Source organism: Pleurodeles waltl, chromosome 6 (assembly GCF_031143425.1).
Source record: "Pleurodeles waltl isolate 20211129_DDA chromosome 6, aPleWal1.hap1.20221129, whole genome shotgun sequence".
NCBI lineage: Eukaryota > Metazoa > Chordata > Amphibia > Caudata > Salamandridae > Pleurodeles > Pleurodeles waltl.
This window is the reverse complement of record NC_090445.1, coordinates 1,188,643,556-1,188,661,626: the sequence shown is the minus strand read 5'-3', so window position 1 is coordinate 1,188,661,626 and position 18,071 is coordinate 1,188,643,556. Positions and strand designations below refer to the sequence as shown.

General features: G+C 45.3%; 1 protein-coding gene across 1 annotated transcript in view; it reads left to right on the top strand.

Annotated features, from left to right (window-relative positions):
- TLL2 (tolloid like 2) overlaps positions 1 to 18,071 on the top strand; it is a 1,863,287-nt gene that overhangs the window by 1,797,644 nt on the left and 47,572 nt on the right. The gene's annotated exons all lie outside the window — the stretch shown is intronic.

Here is an 18,071-nt window from a genome sequence, read left to right as displayed (position 1 = left end):
GGTCGAATTGACAGTGCAGGACTACACAAACAGACACTGCAGCAGCAGGTCTGAGACATGTTTACAGGGCTACTCATGTGGGTGGGACAATCAATGTTGCAGGCCCACTATTATCATTTGATTTACAGGCCCTCGGCACCTTTAGTGCAATTTTATAGGAATTTACTAGTAAATGAAATATGATAAACAAGGAAAACGCAATTACACATACAGTTTACACAGAGAGCACTTGCACTTTAGCACTGATCAGCAGTGGTAAAGTGCCCAGAGTACCAAAACCGGCAGAATCAAAGTCCAACGCACAGTCACAAATACCGGAAGCAGAGGCAAAAAGTCAGGGGAGACAACGCCAAGGATGCGAGGTCTAACACATGGCATCTAGGGCGGGGCAGGGATGAGGGGTGATGGACACTGTAAGTGAGCATGTCGGTTTGGTTGGCTGTCTTCGGACGGCCAAACTGACATGCACAATTACATTTCTCCAGCCCAGATGTGTTGCACAGCCGGGTGAAGAAATGATACAGTCTCCCTGTGCCTGAGAGGGCTTCAGACCAGCCCGCTCTGGCCAGTCCCGGCGCTTCACTCATGCTTGGTATAGCATGAAAGCAGTGCCTGGATTTGGTGGGGAGCCTGTGCTTTATGCCCCAGTGACTGCCGGGAGGAGAGGTGGCCGTCTGTAGGACCGGGAGCAGCAGGTACGTTTTTTATGTTTTATTTTATTTTATTATTATTCTCCTAGCACACCACTTCCCTCCTCACTTTGGATTGGCGGCAGCTGCCACTGGTCAAAGTGTGAACAAAAGGTTTTAGTGCACGTAGGTGTAAATATTTGTGTTGATGAGTAGGTGTGTGTTTTTGTGTGAGTGCAAGGATGTGAAGTGCATCTAAAAGAAATTTGGAGACGGAGCTTGCAAGAGGCAGTTCAAAACCTGCTGCTCATCACGTGCAGGAGTCTAGTGTGGATATGGTAGCTGCCAACATTTACTTTACAAAGCGGTGTGCAGAACTGCCCTCCCTGATCACCACTGTGTCACTTTTTAACTTGACCGCTGTGGACTAAAATGCTCAATTTTGCACAACTTTTCAAAGGACCCTTGAATGAGACCTCTTCAAAACCTCCTATGAATTCATATTTAAGACGGGTATAACTTTGGTCATTTTACTGTGCTAATATACCTTGTGTTACACAATATGTCACCTGTTTTTCGAAACTGTTGTTTAGAGATAGCACCTTAACCTGTCTCTTAATATAATCTTTAGATTCAGTCAATTTTAAAGTAATTTTACTTTTTTAAATCATTTCTACACATACCGAATGAAAAACACAATTTATGTGATACATACTTCATTGTCAGCTAAGTATTATTTCGTTTTTTTTTTTTAAATGCAGGGTAGGCCGTTAAGATTCAGCATTTGAACTGCATGAATTTAGGAAGTCCCTCACCATGCCCTTCAGAGATGCCCATCCCCAGATGTGACATCACTGGAAGCAATACACTAAAGACAATATACCAAAAGGCAGACTACTGTATTAAGCAATGGTCCGGTTACCGTTGCAAGACGAAGCAGCTACGAAATACATGAAGGTTATGAATGGATGCTCATAAATTAATGCACAGATAGCCATATTCAAAAATATTATTTACCTTAACATGAAAGGTTATTAGGGCAGGAGTCACAGTGTGTTAAAATACATCAGATAGATAATGAAGAGCTCTGTGCGCAAGTCTCTCACTTTCTATCTTCTTGTTCAGGATATAATCAGGATTCTTCCTGAAATTTAATCATTTCCAGGACCCTTGTTAGACATTCCTCTTCCAGTCTTTGTCATGGTAACAGCACAGAATGGATGTCATATGAAAAAGAGTACTGCAAGTTTGAGGGGTGGACGAGTGATTATGTATATAACTTACAGTTTTAAATCATTGAATGATAATTCAGGTGGTTAATGTGGCAGAAGCAGCAACCTTTTTATAACTGCATTTTTGGCAGATAATGGACTTGAGTTATGGGGAGAAGAATTGGATTGTTCGAGATCACACAATTTGTTTGCAAGTAGAAGCCAGGGGCATATAGCAGTGCCTGGCCCTTTGTCATCGGTTCTGGTTCAAATGGAAGCGTGCCTTTTCTATTATAATACCATTTAGTATATTAGGCATATTCTTTTAGACTATATTGACCAATAAGCGCAGAGCTAGAATGAGTCAGTGCCTCTGATACATGATAGAAAACGACTATGCTTAGTAAGGAATCAAATTATTTTCAAATGGTATGTTGCCCCTAAAGGTGGGTTATGTTTGAAATCAGAAAATAATTGCAGTATTCTAAAATGACGTATTCTGTAGTTTAATCTTGCCTACCTGTAACCTGAAAACCAAATAAAATGCGTATAGAACATACACTAGGTCTTGTGTTTAGCAGTTTCCTAAACGTGCATGCCAGTGAAAATAAATCCGTCCCAACAACATATTATTTAGAGCTGCACGAGTACGAAATCTACATTCACCCATTCATCACCATTGTTGATGAGAGAACCATTTTTGTGACCTTCAAGTCTTTCTAAGGCGAGGGACATGCTATCAGCCTCATACCCTGTAAATCAATCTCATAATAATAACTTGGCCTATATGTAGTGCATCATGCAACTGCAAATAACAGATAACTGATTTTCTGGTGGCGGAAGTGGGCAGAACATGGTGAGGGAGCCATATCCTGCCAGGTGACCCCTTCATGTTTCGTTACACCACTGGATAAAGACTAGGGGTGCACTAAATTTTCATAATTTCTTTTTGCATTATTATGTGAAATTATTACAAAAGTCTATGAAGTTCCACACAATGCAAATCTCGTGCAAAATGCATTCTTGCATCCATTTTAGATGCAGAGACTCATTTTTTGCTAAAAGAAGGTGCAAAGAACAGAATTGTTGTTAACAACAACTAGTTGCGTTTTGTTCATTGTTGTTGTTATGCTCCTGGCAATAGCATATTTACCTGAACGGATTTAAAACTGCGCAATGTAGTGCAGTGGCAGAATTTTGGAGGCTGAAACATGTCAACCTTAGTTTTAGTTGTAAAGGATTCATTGCTGATCCTCACAACATCACCTGTTTTTAATCTTGCACTTATCCTTTTTATGGACACTAATAAATAGGAATTTAGGATATGAGGTAATTTTAACTCATTGTTTCACTCACCTTCTCAATGAGATATCCTTCAGTTAATTTGGATAATGGGATAGTGAAGTGAATGGAGACCCTGTGATGATGCTACCCATGAAATTACCCCATGGTGGTAACATTCACCGTTGAGGGTAGAATACATGGTTGAGGGTCTGTTCAGAAAGATCTCAGAGGGCCAGGAATTATATGGTATTAGAGTTCACTTCTTTTGGTTATTAGGATTTTGGAGAAGTCGTATAGCAAGATTAAAAAGAAATTATAGAATTTATGGAGGATTGCACCCGTTTAATCAAAATGTCACCTAGGACATGTAAGGACAGATTCTCCACAGAATTCTCCACTTCTTCCCTATTGGTAAGACAAGGTCTATACATGTTTTTTAAATTGGGCAGCAAAGGTATCCTCAAAAGCCTTGTTACCTGATTTTGTTCCACCCCTGCTGTCTTTCTTATCCCATCTAGTCCCCTCTTCACTTTTTTCCAGTCAGGCCAATAATCTCCTTGCTTTATTTCCAATTACCTGTAGATATCTTGGTTTGCAGAGATACATATTCCTAGTATCATTTTTGTAAATGCCCTACCCTCTTCTTGCCTGGCTAGCAAATGCCTCAGTTCCTCCTGCATGGAGTGTTGGACATATTCCTTCTCTAGTTCATGTCATTCAGATTCTACTTCCCCTAGCCTCTCTTAATGGACATATTTTAGGCCAGCTATTTTCGAGATAGCTTGCCCCCAGCGTACCTCTTTTACACTTCCTATAACATTAACTGTGATTTGAAAGTCCCTGTGTTTTAATTAAAATAGTTGGTTGTAGTTTCCGCTAAGTAAGCCCAAGTATCATGGTTCAACTGCTCCCTGGTTCTAGCTTCCATCACTTTCCTTCTAGGTGCCCAAGCAAACAAAGTGTTATGACAAATGGTGGGTGAGCTGCAATCCCCTGGCTAGAATGGAGGTGTCTCCACGTGTGCCATTGTTCCTGGCATGTGTAAAGAGATAATGGAGTCTGAACAGAGAACGATGTGCCCAAAACAAAAGCATATTGATTTAAGGTTTTCTGAGTCATGCTAATATGTCCCTCAAGGATCCAATGGGCCGAAGGATCTTAGTAGTCATGAAGCATATGTATGTTGGATGCTTCAGTTGTATCAGTGATCCATCGATCAAGTCCTTCTTCTAGTACTTGTTACCTAACAACATCATTTCCTCAGGAAACTGCATCACCATATTATTCACGCTGTTTATTATTAGAGGAAGACAGTTTATGGACGCCAGTAGTATTGTCTCTCTATCCGATGTCCCTGATGCGGCTGAAGACAACTTTGTGGGTCTACCCTTGTATGTTTAAGTATGTAAAACATTATTCTTTGTACCAGTATGGCCGACATTCCAGTGCCAAACAAGAACCCTGTAGGGGCCAATTGTTTAGATTTACCTCTCAGTAGGGAATGACATCTATTGCAGATAAAATACATCAACATTTATTATCCAGTCATCAAAGAGCACCATTAGGGACCTCTTATCGTTCTGAAAAACCCACCCTCCTGATATTATTTCTTCATGTTCTGCTGATATTATTTCTTCTTGCTCTGACCTCTGCGACTTCCATTCTGCACCCATTGTCTTAGTGTCTGACAGAAGTTGGATCATCAAATTTAGAGACTTTTAATAGCCACTGAATTGGAATGCTCAACAGCGCCAACTCTTTCAATATTTTTCCTGAAATTGGCTCTCAAGGTTACATTCTATTGAGACTGTATTTATCTTCCGTTCCAGATTAGTTCTGAATTTCCTCACTTTGAACAACGCCTCAGTCAGTGACAGATCAAGAGAAGTGGGTCAGCCAAAAGATCTCTTCCTTGGCACCCCTAGAGTCATATAGCACCTTCAGCTTCAGGAACAAATTCTTATTGAACAGTTGTAGTGCTGGGTTCGATAGGCCCCTCTGTGGAGCCCCATGTTTGATTGTTTAGTAGGGACAGATTACATTGATATATTGCTACGTAAGCTATTCTGCAACATAAAGCGCCAGCCAATTTATTCTGTTTGGACAGTCAGAGCAGACAAGGTGTTGCATAGTTGGTATTATACAATCAAAGTATCAGGCATCACTGCCCTCTTCCTGGATGATCCAGAAGGGCCCCTTACTTCAGATACTCTAGCTAGAACTGCACATCTCCACAGCAACCTGTATGCTGTCCAATGTTTAGAGTATACACACCAGATACTCATTTATGTACTAAAAATACATATAAACAGAGGCCTTCATTATTAGTTCTACATAGTGTGACATGGTAATTCTGCCTTCCCCGAATTACTGATACCAGAAATACCTGAACTCCTGGGTCTTCTCCCAGAGATGTCTCTAGAGTTTTAGCTGATGTTTGGGTAAAACAAAATGAATATGTGGTACTCCTGAGAAACCTGTAAATATGATAGGGCCAGGATCTCTTGTTGCTGGCTGTATAGGAGTTAGGAGGGACTTTGTGATCAAGGCTATAGATTAGCACATCCGATGCGTAAATGCAAGAAAAATACAGGTCCACCTACATGAAAGATGACACATAGGCACACAAGCACACCCACACAAACACTCCAGACAACAAATATACATAATTGGAAAGAGGAATTTGCAAGTGGACGCATTAATGTATGTGGATGTGTTAATGGATAGATAGAATTTAATGTGTCCAAACTTATGTATCTATATTATTGAGTATTACGCTGGAATGTATCTTTTTTTTTTTTTCTCATTCTCATGATCCCTGGTCTGGGGCCATAAGACAGCAAACCCCTGAAAGGTTTCTTCTTTATCTGTTGCCCGAAATGACTCCCAGACCAGGGAGTAGTCCATCTCTGGACATAATTACCCTCTGGAACGCAGGTAATCTCGTTCCTCCGGAATTTAGAGTATTTAATCATAGGACTCATATGCCTATTTCTCAAACCAATTTCTTAACGGCTTCCAAAATTCAAAACTTTTATCACTAATTTCTCTCCCCTTCGTATCAAAAAACAAATTATATAATAGCAAATCTTTCCATTCCCTTATCGTTGGGGGCAACAGGCTAATCCATTTTTTACATATTTCTCTTCTGGCAAGCATTATTCATAAAATAACAATTTAGCACCATCTTTTTTTAACCTACTGTCACCTAGTATACAACCGAAAATAATAAGAGAGGGAGACACCTTACACTTCAAGGGTATGATCTCACTAATACAATTGCCCACCTCAAATCAAAATCCCAAAAGACGGGGGCAGTCCACAAACATATGCAAATCACCTACGGCTTCAGCCCCAAATTTCCGACAGCAGGTCTTGCTACCCTCTTTTAACCTTGACAATTTCTCTGGGGTCCAAAAAGTCCTATGTATTGTAAATAGATGATTCTTTCTCAAACAAGCTGGTTTAACTGTTGAATACAACAGTGCTGTAGATACTTGCCACATCTCTGTTATCTGTTTACCTAAGGAAAGTTCTTTCCAGGTATCCTCCAACATCAAGGCATCCCCATCCATTGACTCCAGGACAGTCCAATACCATCTCGCTAATTCTTTTTTTCCTAAATCGCTCTTCTGAGGAAGTTCCTCCACCGGATTGGTGCCACCTACTCCTTCTTTACATCCTTTCACCCAACTCCTCATTTGCCAGAACTTAAATCTAGATAAGTTCCCTACTGTTTCGCTTACAAGCTCGCTATAAGGAATCAGGCCTTCTGATGTACACAGCTGTCCCCATTGACAGACCCCAGCCTCTCTCAAGGGGGCTGCTAGCAAATCTTTAGCCCATTCAGGGGAGCCAAGTGAATTCCAAATGGGGGCAAATTTACTATAATAGGGCAAGTGGGTGCTTCTTCTCAGGTCATACCATGTTTTTACTGAGTCCACCAATAGTCTAAATCTCACCTTCTTAAAGAATTTCGGGTCCCCAAATTTATACAAAGAACCGTCCTCTACGATCTTCTCAAATTTAATCATTTCTTTTAGGATCAGCCCTAATTCAGAAGGTGACGCTCCCCCACAAGCCCTCCTTGAGTTTTTTATAAACGTTGCCCAAGCATACAGTTGTAGGTCCGGTAATGCTAATCCACCTTTCTCCTTCCTACGCCTCAGCTTTTTCCATGCAATCCGGACCCCCTTATTACCCCATATAAAACTGCTGATCTTACCCTGAAATTTCTTCATCCAAGCTTTTTCAAATCTTAACGGAATAGCATTAAAAATAAAAAGGATTTTCGGCAATAGGATCATTTTAACCAAATTCACCCTTCCTAAAATCGTAAGAGGCAGATTAGGTCACTTCTTCATCTGCTTACATGACTCAAGCATCACTCTAAAAAAACGTTTTTCTCAGCTATCCTTCCTGGATCCCTAACTATTGTAATACCCAAGTATTTCAGCTCTCTGGTCATATCGACAGTCCCCACAGTTGTATTTTCAAGCATATTCCAAACCATAACTTCAGTTTTGCTTTGATCAACCACATATCCCATGATTTCCCCAAATTCCAATATCAGCTCCTCCAAAGCCGGCAAAGATTTCTTAAGATTACTCTATATACGATCAAATCATCTGCATTTAATGCTACTTTCCTATACCAGCTGCCACACTGGAAGGGGAACATCAACGGATTATTTCTGATTTTACAAGCCAGGGGTTCTATATATAGATCAAATAATAAGGGTGACAAAGGGCACCCCTTTCTAGTTCCCCTCTCAATACTAAAGGGTCGGGTCAGGTAACCATTAACTAAAATTCTAGCCACTGGATTATGGTAAATCCGATTCAAAACTCTTATAAACGTACTACCCAGGTTAAGAATCTCACAAAGGAGAATCAGATAGTCCCAATTAACCATGTCAAAAGCCTTGGCTGCATCTAACGTCACCACTGCCAGGGGAACCTTAGAAGTACTCGCCATATCAGTAGCTTCTATCACACCATGGGTCAGCTCATGTAGAAATCTACCTCTTATGAACCCTTTCTGATCTCCCTGACTCAATGTCTCAACCACCCTGCCTAATCTTCTTGCTAAAATTTTTGATTTATTTTTATAATCAGAGTTCAGTAGAGAGATAGGTTTATAAGACTCACAGCGTGTGGGATCCTTCCCAGGTTTTAATATCAGGGTAATTGTTGCCTCCCTCCAAGAGGGGGAAAAGCTGCCCCCTCCTTGACAATAGTATCACACAACCCTGCAAAAACCTTAGTTATGCAACCCCAAAGACTCTTATATACTTTGAGGGGTAGGCCATCAGGACCTGGTGCCTTCCCTGATTTTCCAAATCATATCACCTCTTCCACTTCAGCCTGGTTTACTCCTTCGTTCAAGATATTCCTGTCCTCGTCCTCATCTCCCAAGGCTATAAGATTTACACCTTGTAGCCAGGATCGAACTAGTCCTGGGGAAGTAGCTAATCTCTCTGCATAGAGATCCTTGAAGTAGTCTCAAAATGCCTCTTCTATTTCCTTATTCCCCCTATAGGGGCCTCTTCCGTTATCCTCCTGAACCGCCGCCACTTTATTCCTCATCAATTTTGATTTTATTTGCCAAGCTAGTATTTTCCCACAGTTTTCCCCATATTCCAAAAAAGTCATCCTATTAACTTCATATCTCTCGTTAATTCTAGTATGGCTACAAGCTCATTTCGGGATTCTTGGAGTACCTTAACCAATACCGTCTCCTCATCTTGTCCCTTTTTATCTATCAGCTCTTTTTCAATCTACCATATGCGCTCTTCTATCACACTGATCATATTGTTATATGCTTACACTGATCATATTGTTATATGCTTTCTTTTTAAAGGAGGCTGCTCTCACCAATCTCCCTCTAAAAAAGGCCTTATAGGCATCCCACACCACCTCTAATGCAGCTGATCCAACATTCAACTTAAAAAATTCTTCTGTGTCCTTTTTCAAGTCTGCCACTATATCTTCATCTAGAAAGAGAGTCCTATCTAACGTCCATCTTGAGCTCAGATGACTCCCTCTGAGCTTTAAGCTCATACTCACTGCTGAATGATCTGACAAATGGGCTCCGACGTGTGATATGCTATCAACACACTCCTTCAAATTCCGGTCGACCAATATATAATCAATCCTAGAATTATGCTTATACTTCTTGTTGTTAAAAGTATACTCTCGCTGTGTTCCCATCGCCTCTTTCCAAACATCATGCAACCCAAAATATGACATCATATAAATCACCTGGGACCTCATTTTCTCATTCATCTTTGCTCTACTCCCCTTGAACCTATCCAGGTCATAGTCCAACACTGTGTTAAAATCCCCCACCCAAATTATCGGGTCAGTATGCAATAGCAAGTGCTGATACAACTCTCGCAGAGGCTGAACCTCGTCCCTGTGTGGACCATAGTAACAGACCAGGGTAAAAACTTGATTAAAGGCCATCAATTTCGCTATTACCCATCTACCAGCTTTATCCACCACACCTCCCTGTAAAGATATCTCCGGATGCTTTTTAACTAGTATAGCCACCCCTTTACTACTGCCCGCCTGAGTAGAGCACAAGATGTCCTGGACCCACCCTAATGGGTTAAACAATTTAGTGCATTCTTCATTAGATAGATGGGTTTTCTGAGGAATTATTACCATTGCTTGGACATCCCTACAATACTGGACTAACCTCTTTTGCCTACCTCTTACCCTTAAGCTGTTAACATTCCATGACAACAACCTTAATTTGTTATTCTTCATTCTATTTTCCTGCACTGGCCCACATTCTACCCACACCACCAGAGGTTAACAGACACAACCAATGTTTTGCCAATACATCAGAACAAGGACTCAATTTTTTTACCTTTTTTCACCCATGCTCCCTACCCCGTGCAACACCCCATCTTCCCTAGCCCACCCTCTATCCTTCCTCCAACCCATCCCTGAGAGAACCCACCCAATCTCCTCACTCGGCGAACTCGCCATGGGAAGCTCCTCCCGGACTTTAATTCACATATGTCAAATACTGTGCCCTATTAACCTAACGGTTGGTGGTCCTTGTCCAGCGTCTTAATCAGAGCATCTTCCTCTCTCGAATCTCTGAATGTATACATTTTATTATTTGCCATCACCCTCAGGGAAGCAGGGAATTTCAACTGGGCCATAACCCCTAATTGCTTCAAAGTATTGATTCTTTTCCCTAATTCCCACTGTCGGTTCAGTGTCACAGGGGGTAGATAAGACCTGATCTCAAAATCAGTACCTGCTACAGTTAAAAGTTTCTTCTTTAGGGCAGCAGCTAATATGCGCTCTTTAATGGCATAGGTATGGAAACACACTAAAATTCTTGTAGGTTTATCCCTGTTGGGGTTTTTCCTAAATGGGTCTCTATGCACTCGCTGAATGTTTTTTAACAAATTTTCTTCTTTATCTTCCACCTGAGTGCCTTGTTTAATCAAGCGGGCAACCAAACTCTTCAAATCTCCACCTTCCAAATCCTCAGTTACTTTTAAAAACCTCAAATTGTTCCTCCTCAGTCTATTTTCCATCATTTCAAGCTTTACTTGTACATCCTCCTCCTTCAATTTCACTTGATGGATTGCTTCCTTATTCTTTTCCGTATCTCTCCTCAACTCTGAAACTTCCAATTCCAGCGCAGCTGTTCTTTCCGCAAGATCATCAAATTTCTGTCCCAGAGTTTCACAAAGAGTTCTTATCTCTTTCTGATTCGTGTTCTGTTAGAAATGGGGTTTTTGGTTGGCAGTCAGGTTACCCTCTATCCAAGCAAGAACCCTCACTCTAGTCAGGGTAAGTCACACACAATCCAAAATTATCCTGTGCCCACCCTCTGGTAGCTTGGCACGAGCAGTCAGGCTTAACTTAGAAGGCAATGTGTAAAGTATTTGTGCAATAAATCATACAATAACACAATATAGCACCACACAAATACACCACACAGTATTTAGAAAAATATATAATATTTATCTGGGTATTAGCAGGTCAAAACAATCAAAGACGCAATATGAATTTGTAAAGATATCACTAAAAAGTGATATGAAGTGTCTTAAGTCTTTAAAAAGCAAACAAAGTCTCTTTCAAGCACAAAGTACCTGGTTTAAGGTGGAAAATCTCCGCAAAGGGCAGCAGAAGAAGAGATACGTGGAAAAATGGTGTGTTTGTCGATTTCTCCCCTGCACACACGAACTTGCGTCGCTATTTTTCACGCTGGGAAGTCGTGCGTCGTTTTCCGGCGCGCGGACAGTCTCTTTCTGTGGGTCGCAGGATTACCAGATGTCCCGGGGTCTGTGCGTGGATTCTTCTGCTTGTTTTCCGGCTGCTTGTCGTTCCGCGAGGTTGTGCGTCGAAGTTTCGTTCTCACGGCAGGCGTCGCGTCGATTTCCCCTCTGGAAGTCGGGCGGCGTTGTCCTTGCGAGCCCGTGCGTCGAAGTTCCGGTCACCCCGAAGGCATTGCGTCGATCAGCGTCAGTGGGCGGCGTTTTTCTCGCCGCTGAGCAAGCTGTGCGTCAAAATGTTCAGCGCGCGAAGAGTCCAAATGAAAAAGAGAAGTCGTTTCGGTCCTGAGACTTCAGGGAACAAGAGGCAAGCTCTAGCCAAGCCCTTGGAGAGCACTTTTACAGCCAGACAAGAGTTCAGCAAGGCAGCAGGCCAACAGCAAGGCAGCAGTCCTTTGTAGAAAGCAGACAGGTGAGTCCTTTGAGCAGCCAGGCAGTTCTTCTTGGCAGGATGTAGTTTCTGGTTCAGGTTTCTTCTCCAGCAAGTGTCTGATGAGGTAGGACAGAGGCCCTGTTTTATACACAAATGTGCCTTTGAAGTGGGGGAGACTTCAAAGAGTGGCTAAGAAGTGCACCAGGTCCCCTTTCAGTTCAATCCTGTCTGCCAGGGTCCCAGTAGGGGGTGTGGCAGTCCTTTGTGTGAGAGCAGGCCCTCCACCCTCCCAGCCCAGGAAGACCCATTCAAAATGCAGATGTATGCAAGTGAGGCTGAGTACCCTGTGTTTGGGGTGTGTCTGAAGGAATGCACAAGGAGCTGTCAACTAAGCCCAGCCAGACGTGGATTGTAAGGCACAGAAAGATTTAAGTGCAAAGAAATGCTCGCTTTCTAAAAGTGGCATTTCTAGAATAGTAATATTAAATCCAACTTCACCAGTCAGCAGGATTTGGTACTACCATTCTGGCCATACTAAATATGACCTTCCTACTCCTTTCAGATCAGCAGCTACCACTTCAATACTGTATGAGGGCAGCCCCAATGTTAGCCTATGAAGGGAGCAGGCCTCACAGTAGTGTAAAAAAGAATTTAGGAGTTTTACACTACCAGGACATGTAAACTACACAGGTACATGTCCTGCCTTTCACCCACACAGCACCCCGCTCTAGAGTCTACCTAGGACACACATTAGAGGTGACTTATGTGTGGAGAAAGGGGAGGTTTAGGCTTGGCAAGTACTTTTAAATGCCAAGTCGAGGTGACAGTGAAACTGCACACACAGGCCTTGCAATGGCAGGCCTGAGACAAGGTAAAGGGGCTACTTAAGTGGGTGGCACAACCAGTGCTGCAGGCCCACTAGTAGCATTTAATCTATAGGCCCTAGGCGCCTATAGTGCACATTACTAGGGACTTATAAGTAAATTAAATAGTCCAATCAGGTATGATCCAAAGTTACCATGTTTAAAGGGAGAGAGCATATGCACTTTAGCACTGGTTAGCAGTGGTAAAGTGCGCAGAGTCTAAAAGCCAGCAAAAATGAGGTCAGAAAAAGAGAAGGAGGAAGGCAAAAAGTCTGGGGATAACCCTGCAGAAGGGCCATTTCCAACATATCCCCCTTCCAGCCGAAAGCCAGGGTAGACTAATCAACACTCTGATGGACTTCCCTGCTTAAGGCGATAGAACATGGACAACGGCCTACTACTGCAGGGGCACTTGCCGGTTCTACGCCTTCCTGAACTCAGTGAGGCTTCTTTGTCTATACTCTCTGGGGCCATTGATCTGGCCCATGGGGAACCCTTCTCATCACCTGAGGACCCCATCTGTAAAGCTCCTAACTTTAATTTGCTTACAGATGCATCCCAGTATGCAGACAGTACCACCATGGCCAACAAAGTGATGTGGCCCCTTCCATTCCTTGGGTCTGACTTCTGTCCCCAACCCAGGGAAAACTCTGCCCACAAGGACAGAAACCAACAGATGCCACTGACAGCTGTCAGTGTCATGAGCCAGGCCCCAGACCATCCACTGCTAAGTGGAGACCCTGAGGGGGGCCGTTGGATGAGCTTCTCTTCCAGCTGGGGGGCTGGTAGGGAGCTCCCAAGGGGCTCCTGAAGCATCCCGGAATGGGGGGCAGTAGCCCCAGGGGTCTTGCACCCCTTCTCCATTCTCACCAGGTCAGGGGTGGGTCCCTGATACTGGTCACTCAGCCCAGGGTCTGTACCCTGAGGCTGAACAGAGGACAGGGGTGAGTCCTTCCTCACCGTGCCTCCCCATCTGGGCTCACATATCCTCCTCTGGGGAGTGGTACTGCCAGACATCTGAACTGTCAGGGCACCCTTAGGGGTCAACCCTCTCAGCTCTCCTGACACTAAGGGAAACTCATTCCCCAGAATGCAGTCAATGGGCAGCTGGGGACTAACTATGACCCGCCTCTGTGTCACCTTCCCACCCCACTCTAGGGACACCCGGGCCATGGGGCGGAAGAAATCTTCCCCAATGGCTGGAGTCACTCTACACACCTGTCCGGTGTACTGCTCTGGTGACACCAGTCTCCACAATCATGGTAAGACTAGCCCCTGTGTCTCTCAGAGCGGTGACTGGGACCCCATTCACTCCCACCTGGTGGAAGTGACGACTCCCACCCTCAGGGATCACCAGTTTATCCTCTGAGTCCACCTCCCAACTAAAGGAGATGAAGGCATGGTCCACGACCTGCCCCTGGGGACTACTTTCCCCTAAGGCCACATGGGCCACCCCTATAGAGGTCCCAATCCTGGGTGAATTCTTTGGACAGACAGAGTCCCCCTTCCTGTGTCCTAGCTGGGAACACTCAAAGCAGCGGGGTTGGGAATGGGATGCTTTGGGCCAATGCCCACCAGAACCACCACCCTGTTTCTCAGATGTGGGATGGGAACCCTTTCCTCCCCCCTTACGCTGGGACTCGTCTGGGTCATCTCTAACTTCCCCCTCACTCTGTCGGGGGGAACCGGAATCACCCTCCTCGGGGTCACTCCCAGATACCTTTTTGGACACTCTGGTGCTAACCCAGAGGTCCGCCTCCTCAGCAAGCTTCCTGGGATCAGTCAGCTTACTATCTACCAAGTGCTGGCGCAACTCTTTAAAAGTAATATTGAGCATATGCTCTCTCAGAATCAAGTCATATAACCCTTTATAATTATCTACTTTGTTGCCCTGCACCCATCCATTCAGTGCCTTACTGGAAAAGTCAAAGAAATCTACCCATGTTTGTGTGGTTTGTTTGGTGCTGTCCCTGAACCTCTTACGGTATCCCTCAGGGGTCAGCCCAAACTTGGCAAGTAAAGTGTCTTTCTGAAGTGGGTATGTCTTTTGATCAGGTTGATCCAATGTGAGAAGTGTGTCCCTCCCCAATGGCGGCATATAACCCCACATAGCTACCCCCCATTGCCCTTCAGGAACCTCGTGAGCCCTTAGTGCAACTTCATAAGCAGCTAACCATTTATCTATGTCGTCTCCCACCACAAAACTGGCCACCACATTTTTGGGTATACAAACCTTTTCTCCAGCAGGTCCTGTCTGTATGCTGCCACCATTATTGCTGGATTCAGACTGTCTCACCTTGATCTCCAGCTCCTTGAGACTCAGTTCATGAGCCAACAATAGTTTCTTTTCAGTCAAAGCTCTCTCAGCTGCAGCTTCAGCTCTTTCAGCTTCCACCTGTTTGGCTGCTCTTTCAGCCTCAGCTTGTTTGGCTTCAATTGTCAGTTTTGCCATTTGCAATTGGAACTCCCTTTCTTCTCTCCTTTCCTCTGCGGTCAGGCTTTGCACAGAGACACTGCTCCCTGGTCTGGAAGGGGGCACAATTGCAGTGGTAACATCATCCACTGATAGCAACAAATCCTCTGAGGGGCCATTTTCTGGCTTCTCTTCCTCATCATCCTCCTCTAAATGGGCTTCTGCCCAGGCCCTCAGCGCCACTTGAAAGTCCTCCTTTTTGGAGGCCCCTTGGGTGGGTACTCTCATCACCCTGCAGAACCCTCTTAGCTGTTTGACCGTATATGTATCCAACAGGGCTAGGTCAAAGTCTCCTACTTGAGACCCAGTCAGAGACATGTTGAGTGAGGATTTAGTTTTTGAAAATTGTCAGGAAAAAAGAATTGCAAAACAAGAGATAAAAATCAAGTTGACCTTCAACTGTGGGTTGGTAGTGAAATACTTAGCTACTGTATGTCACTGCACAAATACAAGTCCTATCCTCACCGCTGATCACCAATGTTAGAAATGGGTTTTTTGGTTGGCAGTCAGGTTACCCTCTGCCCAAGCAAGAACCCTCACTCTAGTCAGGGTAAGTCACACACAATCCAAAATTATCCTGTGTCCACCCTCTGGTAGCTTGGCACGAGCAGTCAGGCTTAACTTAGAAGGCAATGTGTTAAGTATTTGTGCAATAAATCATACAATATCACAATATAGCACCACAAAAATACACCACACAGTATTTAGAAAAATATATAATATTTATCTGGGTATTAGCAGGTCAAAACGATCAAAAATGCAATATGAATTTGTAAAGATATCACTAAAAAGTGATATGAAGTGTCTTAAGTCTTTAGAAAGCAAACAAAGGGGGTCATTCTGACCTCGGCGGTAAAAGTCGCTTACCGCCAGTCAGAAGGCCGCCATAACACCGCCGCGGCCGCGGTAAACCGCCACGGTCATTCTGACCCGCAACTGGCAAACCGCCAAAAACCCGACATCCTCAAAAATCCGCCACACCAAAGGTCAGCGAAAAAATGGCACTGACCAAACCTCCACCGTCACGCCAACAGAAATACGCCCATACCATTCCGACCCACAAATCCACGCGGCGGTCTTTCAAACGCGGTATTCCATTGGCGGTACACACCGCCGCGGTCAAAATACACACACCCATAGAAAACTCAGCCACATTGGTCAGATCGAAATACACACACCTGATACACATACTAACACCACTCCCACACACCCAACACAATATAAAACACACACCCACATCACCCACAAGCCCCTACGACCCAAAATCATTGACGAAGGCTAGAGACAGAGCACAGAATAGAGAATCCCACAACACAGAGGCACACAACACCATCACCCACACAGAATCCACGCACCAAACACCACACACCACCACACGCACCACACTCATCACCACAAACGCCACCCCACACCTCAACCACACCACCCCATGGCACCCCAAAGACACCCCAGGTTCAGTGACGCCAAACTCAGGGTAATGGTGGAGGAAATAGTCCGTGTAGAGCCCCAGCTCTTCGGGGCACAGGTTCAGCACACCACAATTGCCAGGAAGATGGAGCTATGGCAAAGGATAGTGGACAGGGTTAACGCGGTGGGACAGCATCCACGCAATCGGGAGGACATCAGGAAGAGATGGAACGACCTACGGGGGAAGGTGCGTTCCATGGTATCAAGGCACAACATTGCGGTGCAGAAGACTGGCGGCGGACCCCCACCTACTCCCCCAGAATTTACCGCGTGGGAGGAGGAAGTCTTGCACATCTGCATCCTGAGCGCCTCGCAGGAGTAGGCGGAGGAATGGACTCTGGTAAGTCAAATCTTCACTACTGCTTCCCACCCCCACCCCACCTGCATGCCAAATCATACCCCCACCCTCACCCCCTCCCCCATCACACCAACCCCTAGCAAAAGGCTCACCATCACAACCCACCCATCCCAACACCAAGCCCTGCATGCGACCCCAAAGCATGGACACCCATCACCAAAGCATGCCCACTGCACACACACATTACCCCCACAAGCCACCCTCACAAAAGCCCCCACAAGGAAATGCCTGCACATGGGTACACGGACACCCACCCATCACACGAAATGCCACACACAGAAGCAATAACCATACCTTTATACCCCTGCAGGACCCGAACGCCACCACACCGCCACGGAGGGTCCAGAGATGTCCATCCCACCCCCAGAAGAGGCCCCCAGCGATGACAGCAGCTCTGTCTCCCTGGAGCCAGACGACCAGCCCGGCCCATCGGGGACCTCTGGACAGTCGGTTCCCCACAGACAGCCACAGGCTACACCAGACCCAACCCCCTCTGGGAACACCAGCACAGCTCCCACCCAGCGGGCCCATGCCTCTGTCTCCAGGGCACGTAAATCAGCGGTGTGTCCACCACTACAGGGCACCCAGGTTGACCCACCACCCCAACAACAACAGGGACCTGGGGGCAGTGGTAGTGGGCACACCGTCCAGGGGACAGAGGCCCAGGAACACAGGGGAACTGGGAGGGCTGCTGTGCGACAGGGGGGGGACAGGCCCGGGGAACCGACTCTCCAAAAGGCCCTCTCCTCCATCATGGGAGCATACCACCGCTCCCAGGAGACGATGGCGACGGTACTGGCCCGGTTCCAGGAGATCCAGGAACTGCAGGAGGAACGGTACATGGGGTTCAGGGAGGAACTGAGGAACATCGGTTCCGCAATGGGGACCATCGTCCTGGCCCTTACCCAGATCGTCACCACATTGCGGGACCATGTGGCACCCGAAAGGGCCCCTGTCACTAGACCAGGCCAGGAACAGCCTACCACCTCCGCCGGCGCTAGTGGACAGGAGGCCCCCACACAACGACAGGCCACCAGAACCCCACCTCCTGCAGAAGAAGAACCACCCCACAAGCGGAACCTGAGATCTCACAAGAAGACAGAGTAGG